General features: G+C 41.6%; 1 long non-coding RNA gene across 2 annotated transcripts; it reads right to left on the bottom strand.

Annotated features, from left to right (window-relative positions):
• Positions 1–1,981: 1,981 nt before the first annotated feature.
• Positions 1,982–8,654, bottom strand: LOC137480381 (uncharacterized). 2 transcript variants are annotated; one of them, XR_011002860.1, is made up of 6 exons: positions 8,530–8,654; positions 7,241–7,524; positions 5,428–5,556; positions 4,806–4,850; positions 3,879–4,003; positions 1,982–2,770 (listed from the first exon to the last, which is right to left on the bottom strand). It is a non-coding gene; the product is annotated as an uncharacterized lncRNA (long non-coding RNA). The 2 variants fall into 2 exon arrangements; XR_011002861.1 differs by lacking the exon at positions 4,806–4,850.
• Between the last annotated feature and the right edge of the window lie 834 nt (positions 8,655–9,488).

The raw sequence follows: 9,488 nt of genomic DNA, 5'->3' as shown, positions 1-9,488 counted from the left end.
CCACTTTATACACTTAAAGGACAAGTATAAACAGAGGGAAAAGGTCCCATGGAACAGACACCTGCTGTTTTAAAAGTCATTCTTAAAGCAAAGTGTGAAATGGAAATCACTGCCAGTTATAACTATGGTAAAGTGGGAAAAAAATTAATTACCTGAATTTCCCAGGCATTATTACTAAAGTTATGTGTTCATTTTATTTGAATGCTTCAGCATTCAAGCACCTGGTGAAAACCAAATATTAAGCCTTCATGTTCAGTTATTTTTGAATTTATTAAGTGCCTGTTCATGAATTATGCTTGTGCCAAAGTGAAAATTAATCCAGTTGTCTGAGGTAATACTGTATTTTTATGGCAGAGAAATCTTTTTTATTTCCACAAAATTGAACTACAACTAAAACCTGCAATACAGAACAGGCTAAGGCGGCCACCAAAATAACTAACACACATAAAGAACGAGTAAATAATGGCAGCTTTTAAAATAAAAGAAAAAATGTTCCTGGTAGCTGTGTCATTATTTAGAAAGTGAGCTGTCCTAAACCTCAGCTGTTTTATATTCTTATGTAAAGACAAAAATCATTGCTCTGGGAGAAACAAAAGTTTTCCTGAGCTACATTTCCACAATGTTTTGTTTCCATCATCCTCTATTTGAATATCAGATGATCTAACAAATGCAGTTTCACTTGCCAGACTTCTGTTGGTGTGTAGAAATTAAAGCAGCCAGGCATTGCAGCACCAACAGTGTATGTGCTGCTGGAGATCTTCCTGTAGGGGAAGTTCCTGACATATTCTGATTTTAGTCTAGAAAACAAGACATTTAGGAGAGGGCTACATTGTAAAGAATTCCTCAGTCTCCCATCATTAATATCAATCTTAGATCATCAAAAGAGATAAGTTAAAATGACTTCATTCAGCCTTGCAGAGAAAACCAGACTGTCACACATTTTCAACACTGCCCATGGAATGGCACAGAGAGCAGAATTAATAGTTCAAAGTGGTGGGAAAATGATGATAAATTAAAGGAAGAAAGATTGTGCCTGAACAGTTGGGTTCACACTATCTATAGAGCTAAATCTGGTTGTTAGCTCTCCAATGCAGGTTAAGTAGGAACTATATGTTAAAAATAAAGATCACAGAAGCATATAACATACAAACACACAAACTCAGACTAAAAAAAAACAGAAAATACCTTAACAAATTTCATGCAGGAACTTCAAATTTTACACCCAGGGTGGTTGCTAGGATTTCAAAATCTAGACATCAAATAAGACAAGAATCACAACATCATTCCTCCTCACTGAAGAAGCCTGTACTGCCTTGTTAGTACCACCCCAGCATTTCTATCCTGTTTCATTTCCTAGGAAATTTATCAGCAAGGACAGAGCATGGGGAAGATGTGAACAAACCTTACAGCAGGGATTAGTACAGAAGAAGGATGACAAGCTGAAAAATGTGATGTAGGAGTTGTAGTGAAATAAAACCTATTAGTACAGCAGCAAGCATGTTGTTTGTCATTGTTTTTCAGTGCACAGGACTAAAACCCCTGTACTGTACTGAGCAAATGCCTTGTGCTATTTTCTGACTGTATTTCTGGTTGTCAGTTCTGCTGTTCCCTCTGCAGGAATTGTGGAAGATGCTCTGTATAACTGAGTGGATGTTCTCCACCACAATGCATTCACAGCACTTTCACAGATCCACAGCAGAGGATTCTGCTCTCTCCAGTATGACAGCACACAGACTTGTGCAAAGTGATGGAGCAGGAGCACTTTTAGCCCAGCACTTCAGGAATAAGAGAAGTCTTCAGAGGAGGGGACATATCTAATAAAACCAATTGAGCTGGGAAAAAACCTTGTGGCACAAAGCTCCTTCCACTGACAGCTGGAAAACTGAATGAGGTTTCTGGGATGCAGTTTGTACTTTACTACAAATAAAGGATTAGGTCTTAAAAAGATAATATACCTCATTTTAATATGTTCATGCAAAAATCCAAGAACTGCACAGCTCCAAAGGCAGCAAGCTCAGAGTTAGGCTCCAGTTGCAATGCTCTTGCCCATATTTAGAGGCAGTGCTGAGGCCCCTGCCCATTGTCATGTGAGATCTGACAGCGCTGTATCACACCATGGGCATCATCACTCCTTCCCCAGAGCACTGGGAGTTATAATCCCATCAAACCAAGCTCACTTCACCGAGTTTGATTTTGCTTCTGCTTTCATCATTCTAAATCAAATGGGAATGACAGACTGACAGGCCTTGTGAGCACACACAGCACAGCACAGCCAGAAATCTCCTTTTGAAGTTTTGAGTCTGCTCATTACAGCAGGAAGCAACAGCCCTGATCATGCTGCATTTGAGCAACCCCGTCCACATCCAGAGATGCTCTGCAAAGCATCTGACATGTTCCCCTTGTCTGGTAAAAATGAATTTACACAACAAGAAGCCTTCCCTCAGTGCTTTTCATTTGTCTATAGATTTGTCTCAGTGTTTCCTTGAAGAAGGCAGAGGAAGCACAGGCATCAATGCAAAAGGTACTTTCTGGCCTTATCATCAGTGTTTTATTATGAAATCAGCATATTAGCTATCCAGTGATGTCACAGGCTTCAGAAACTTCCACCCAACCCAACAACTTCTTCCTCCCATTCTAGCAGCAGCTAGAATTCTTCATCAGGGATTATACCAAGCTGGGGTAGAGCAGCCTGTGCGAGGACAAAAAACACAATATGACAACATCACACCACCAGGTGATCACACCTTGCTGCTGCTTCTAGATGTGATTCCTGAGGAGAACAAAGCCAACAGCACTTTAAAAGCACACGAGAAGGTGTTCTCATTAAATGAAAAATGCAAAATCTCTTGGGTTATCTTTTCCTGAATTAGATTCCCCTTGAAGACAAATAATTTAAAAATAACTACAAAGCAAAATAAATACCTTTTGAGTCTTCTTGTTCTTTGGGGAACCTTTTTCAAACTTCTATTAAAAGAAACCAACCAACTAAGAACTACCCAACATCAGCATTCCTTGTTCTATTCTCATCAGCATTCCTTATACAGGCAACCCCACTCCTGAGATCTTCAGCAAAAAAAGTCAGCTAATAATCCCTCTCCTAGCTCTACCTTCTCATGGAAGATGTAGAGATTTCGAGCATCTTTGAGCATCTCTGATTTTTGATCATCTACTTTGAGCATCTCTGATTTTAGCCTCAACCTTCCCAATTTCTTGGTAAAACTCCATTGCTGCCCAGCTCTGCTGATCTAACTGGTATAAACCCAAGTGTGAATCTGGCTCTGTTAGACACTGACTCCTCTCTGCAGCCTTTTCTAGGTGAGCTCTCCATCTGCTGAAAGCAATGGAGCTACCAATACTGATAACAAATATCAAATGTGGTAGAAATCCACAGAGAATAATTAGGATGACATTCAGGTACTAGGAAGAACAAAGAAGGTGATTAGAATATTAAAAGGATGAAAGATATTAAGAAAGAAAAATCTTTGCCATGTCCATGGCTCACTGAAATCTGTATCAGGTATTTACAATCATTAATAGCTCTAAGGATCAAGGAACACCTGGAACTCAAAGGAACACATGCATCCAAACCCCTGCACTTGAGGGTTGACTTAGCAAAACTGACACTGGTAAACATTCACTCTTTAAATTTTCTGCTGCTAAAAAATATCTACATCAGAAAAAGCCCTTCAGATTATTACAGAATTGTACTTTTTAATGATTCTCCTCCCCAGGTCTCACTGATCATGTCTGTCAACAAGTCTAACTGATGTTTTCTAAAATCAGCACTCAAACAACAGAACTGTGAATCCTGAGACCCTCAGGAAGGGGGATTGGTTATGCCACGGAGCATGAGAGGCAGTGGTAAGGAGCAGGCACACCCAACAAAGCCCTTCAGAGGAGGTCAGGTCCCAAGAGCTGTGGTTGTGCCATCTGTCAGCGCTAATCAAGTCCTTGCCCACCTCAAACCACCATTCATGCTCCTGGGAGCTACAGCTGCCCCAGACTGGAGAGGAGAAGGAAGGGGGAAAAGTGCAAGATATTACTGCACACTATTCAGGGTGTTTTGAAAACTCACAATGTGCACATGCTCTTCTGCTTATGTGAGGTCTTAAAAAAAGTCAGCAACTTGAACAAATCCAACCCCCACATCCAAGTTTTAAGAGGATTCTCCGGGAACTGTAATGTCTTATTGTAAAGTTCAATAAAGGCATCTTTGACTAAAGGGGTGTAGACAAGAGGGCTTAACTTATGTTCACCCTCATTGAACTCCTCTAGGAAAAATGCTGGTTTATGCATTTAATACATAAACAGATCAGTTTTAGGCAACACTCTAATGAACCTAAACTCTGAGCACAGCACTGCTGTTGGCACAGACTCACCCCATCACTGTCACAGTTGAGATGGCCATGATACAGAGTATCACCACACAATTTCAGAAAGCTTCAGCCCAAACACAGTAACACCAGACCTCTTCAGAAGGCTTCAGGTGTCTGCCCACACAGAGTAACATCACTTCAGAGAGCTGTAAGGGTCTGCTCTCCTTGTTCTTCAGCCCAGCCTTTTATCCCCTCATGTTCATGCCCTGCACCGTGTGCCCTCTGCTCCCTTTGGTGGTTGCTCAGAGCACCTGGGCACTCCATGGCTCATTGCTGTCAGTGCTGCTCACCTGCTTCTCACAGCTGGGCCCACTGGGGATGAGGCTGGGCCAGCCCCACTCCCAATTACCCCAAATTCTGTGCCTGCACATCACACTGCAAAAGGTGTCAGCTCTCCTGCCACCACGTGCTTCCATCCAAGGAATTCACTGTGTGTGATGTAGCACATGTCAGATTTAGCTCCTGTGTTCGCTCCTAGCAAGGAAAATCTCGTGTGATAGTTGCCAGGGTAACTGCTCTGCCGGGGAGATCTGCCTGTCTGTGTGTGCCTCCGGTAACAGAGCAGCTGCCCTGGGTGATTTGGGAACCACATAAACCTGAGTGCATCCCCGTGTTGTGTATCCTCAGCTAAGGCTGGGGGCTGCTCAGGGAATGGAATGCTCTGTGCAGGTTTAAGCTGGAGTCCCAGCACTGTACAAGCTCTGCCCCATGGGCAGCACGTTGCTCCAGCCTGCGGGAAGAAAACAAGGATTACCTTGGTGGGGCAAATACTGCTGTCTATGACATTTTGAGTAGCTGCAGGGTAACAAACTCCTTCCCACAGGGCAAATTTTGAGTTAAGATGTGGCTGAACCTGCTAAAAAATGCACACACTGTATTTTCTGAAATCAGTACGGAAGAGAGTCTAATATTATCCAGGTATCTGAAGCACAGGGTCCTCTGTGCCCTGACAGTAACAATGTGCAAAGGCACCAGGCAAAGCAGTGAATAGAGGGGATGTAACACAGTTTGGCAGCCTCAGGGAGTCATCCAGGAATTCTTCCCTTCTCACCTGCAGACTTGTTGCTGTGAGCCTCCCTGCATGTAAAATTCCCCAGTTCTCCAGATGGAAGCAAAGGCATCTCCACCAGCTGATCTCAACAGGCACCTCAGCTGAGCAAAGAGCTGCAGCAGGAGCTTCCTAGAGCAGATGTGTCATTACAACAGGGGCACGAAGGAAGGCTGCCCAGGTTGAAGTGCATAATCCATAAACTGTGTTTAAATCAAAAGCTTCAAGTTTTAGTTGTGCATATGTACCAAGAAATCCAATCCATTGTGCATATGTACCAAGAAATCAAATCCATAAGTGCCTTCCCAATAGCCACTGAAATGAAGCCTGACTTGTGCTCTGAAATGCTCAACAATCTGCTTGCAATGGAGACGATGCAACAGCTGTTGTAGAAGTACTGGGTTTACAAATTGTTATTATGCTTGAAAACTCTGCTTTTGATCAATGGGTTTCTTTCTCTCAACCACTGGCAATTTGGTACAAGAGAGATTAAAGACATAATTAACACAGGCTGTTCCATCCAAGGAGTCAGACACGTGGTGTGCAGAGCCAGACTGAAAATCTTTCCCAGGCTTGAGTGTGTCCCTGTGCTTCCACCACAATCACTAATTGTTTAGAATTCTGATTCTACTCTCCATCCCTCACACAGAAACAAACCAATCCTCACTAGTTTTCCACAGAATCCTGAATACACAAATCACCTTTCATTCTAAGGCCGGTGACTCTCATGGACTACAACAACTGCATCCCAGCAGAGCAAGTGGAATAGAAGAGTCACTCACAAAAGCAACATCTAAAGCAATCAAATAATATCAAGGGGAAAAAAGAAACCCAAATCCTAATGTTCCATCAGAAAGTTAGAAAAAGTTTAAAATCTATTACATGCACTACACTTTGAAAAATTCACAAGTCCTAGTGGAGGCTACTAAATGATTCCTTGGCACCCATGAAGTTAATCAATGCTTTTAGCCAAATTATCTACTCGGTGTTTCTGTAAGTGATAATGTGGTGAGTATCATCACCTGGAGCTTCACCACAACCTTCTTGAGGCTGTAGAAGAGACCCCCATGACTGAAACACTCTTACTACCACAGCTCAGCACTGCCAGTAGCTTTCCCCCGAGTAGGGTCAGGGCTTGTGACAACGTTTTGCATAGACTGGCTACCTTGTCACCCCTTCTTTTCAAGGAGTCACAGCCACTGGGCTAGCCCTTTGGTGTAATAAACCTAAGAAATAGGTACATCTGAAAAAACTTTAAAGCTGGCTTGAAAGCATGAGCCAGATCTTCATTCTTTGTGTCAGAGCTGCACAACACAGCAGCTGTAATCCAAAGGAAAATCTTATTGTTTAACACCTATTGATTATTAATCCATTCAAGAATAAAAGTAATCTCAGCTGACAAGGTAGTGCCAAACCAAGAGTCAGCCCTGAATGCTAAAAATGCTTCTAAAGTTTTGCTCAGACAATAACACAGCACATCTAAAAGAGCAAGTAACACAATGAATGAGATAATCATTTATCCAAACTAAAAGTGCATGTCTATAATAAACATTAAAAGGGCATGCATTGATCCATATATTAATCAGATTCATGCCCACAGACCAATTTTTCTCTCTCTGGGATGTGAAGAACAAGGCTATGAATCATATTGTGAACATTTAAGGATAACACTTGAATAACCTAATTGTGTACAGCAATGATAGGATGAAAAGAAATTTAATCAAACTCTGAACTGTTGTTAGGTTTCATCCTCTTAAATACAGTTCTGTGGCAGGATGCTAATAAATTATTTGGATGGAAAAAAATGTTGGTTTACCTTATTAATATTCTGAATCTCATCCGCCTATTTTCTTCATGCTTCATCTCTTCTTCCGAATAGAAAAACACAATTACAGACAAAAACATCAGGGTTTAATGCAAGTTTTGTTTCTTTTTTGTTACAAATCATGTAAATATATACCTTTTATAAACTTACTGCCTAATAGAGGAACTGGAGTTTTGCTACATGTGAAAACTGTCAGCCGATCTTTAAATATTTATCTTTTAATTCCCCTGGTAACATGCACTTGGAAATGTTTTCATAAATACATCGATAACTGTCTTGTACAGCTCATTAAGGAAGCTTTTTATCCTTTAGTGTAATAGTTCAGTTTACAGTTGCCTGTGAATCACTTTTATGGCCCTCCATTAAGCACGCCCTTCAAACTACAATTATTTGTCAGATTTTGTATATACGGAAGCAATCACCAGAGAAACAACGAAAGCTGAGAAGATGCATAAACACTTGGAGGCAGACCTTGGCCCATCTCCAGCAGTGATTTCCTCCTCCAGCACTGACTCCACAGGGAATGGGATGCACTTTACCAGATCCACCCAGGCAGGGCAGGCAGGTTGTCCATGGGGCAGGATGGGCATGCAGGCTGTCATTAACCTGGATGGGATGCCTTGAAATTCCCCCTCAAATCCTTCATGAGCCTTCCTCTGAGCTCCCAGGACATCATTCTCTTGCATGTTGTAGTTTTACATCTCCCCTCGAGACCTTGACTGAGGAGGGGATCTCCTCTTGTGCTTCTTGCCCAACCCAAAGCCATGAACACAAGCAAGCTTCTGCTCCAGAAAAAACCTACTTACAGGAATGCTGCTCTTCAATCAATGCCAAAGTTATTTTTACTTCCTAGAATTATTTCCTAGCAAAATATAGACTTAGGTAAATAGGTTTATAAATAGAGAGTTTGAGAGTTATAATTTTTTTTTCCAATGCAGTAAGTGTTGCATATCTGTTCCTGGAGTGCTGACTTCAAGATTTAGTCTCCTGGAAATTTACACCAGCATCCCATTGTTTTCCCCCAAACCTATTTCTGTATTTGAGTATGTGACAGGCATTATCATCTGCCAGGTCAGTGTGAACTCAGTCACAGGTGATCCTGCAGGGAGCTGCACAGCATGTGCAACAGGTTTAAAACTCCAGCCCACATCCAGCTGTGATTGCCCACACGAGCACTCTGCAAGGGAAGCATGAACCAAGCAACAGCACTGAAGGATACACTCCACTGATCCACCTAGTGAAGAGAGATGGCAATAATGTCCAAGGCAAAGTAAAGAGACTAAAATGAAGAAGGAATTACAGCAGACTTTTTTCCAAGTGGATGTGCTCTCTCTGCCAAAGACAGGCAGCAATAGAAGCTACTGGGGTACCAGCATGCCCAGGGAGCTGAGGTGTAAGAACAGATTAGATTAACATGATTAATCCTCTGATTGTATTCTGTCTGAATATCCTGACCCACTGCTGCTGAAACATATTCAATATTTCACTGCACCTTTCCCCTTCTACAAGGGCTGTGGGTCACCAGAAGTTAGCTCATGTCACGTGCTGCAGATAGAACTCTTGGCCTTTCTGCACATGAGCCTCCTGAAACAAAATGCTTTTGGAGGAATACACATTACATTTTAACAAATATAGGTATGGCTTCTGTCACAGCAGAGCATCACACACTATGTTTCTTCTAGTATCAAACCAACTCATGGCTAATGCTATAAATACCAAAGGATATTCATAAGGATTTTCCACATAGTGCAAAATACTACTGCAGTTTGGACAGAATGGTTACCTTATTAAACGAGATATGGAACACTGATCAGTTAGCTACAAGGTAAAATACTGTTAAAATTTTTAGCAGTATTGGAGAGAGAACAAGTTGTGTTCAGGCTCAACACTGAAGACAAATGGTGATGGATGTGGTGGCTGGTGTGATAGCTGCATTGTGCCTCCCTTCTGATATTCCTGATAGATTTCACTGCTCCTCACATGTTCAGGAAGGCAGCAATAATTGATAACAAAAGGTAGGACTGGAGAGCAAAGGAAAAAGCTCATTCAAAAGTGAAACAAAACTTATCTTCTAAGGAGTTTCCTCGCTTGATTCAGCCACCTTATGTGATGTCTAAAAATCATTAAATCCAAGTTTTTATTATTATTAATTCCTGCTAAATATGTCACATCTAAGAGACCGTTAATGTGTTTTTAAACACTTTGACATCCAGTGCTGCCACAGCACATATAATTTAAA

Source organism: Anomalospiza imberbis, chromosome 11 (genome assembly GCF_031753505.1).
Source record: "Anomalospiza imberbis isolate Cuckoo-Finch-1a 21T00152 chromosome 11, ASM3175350v1, whole genome shotgun sequence".
Lineage (NCBI taxonomy): Eukaryota > Metazoa > Chordata > Aves > Passeriformes > Viduidae > Anomalospiza > Anomalospiza imberbis.
Note: the sequence above shows the minus strand (reverse complement) of the source record. Positions and strands in the feature narration are given on the sequence as shown.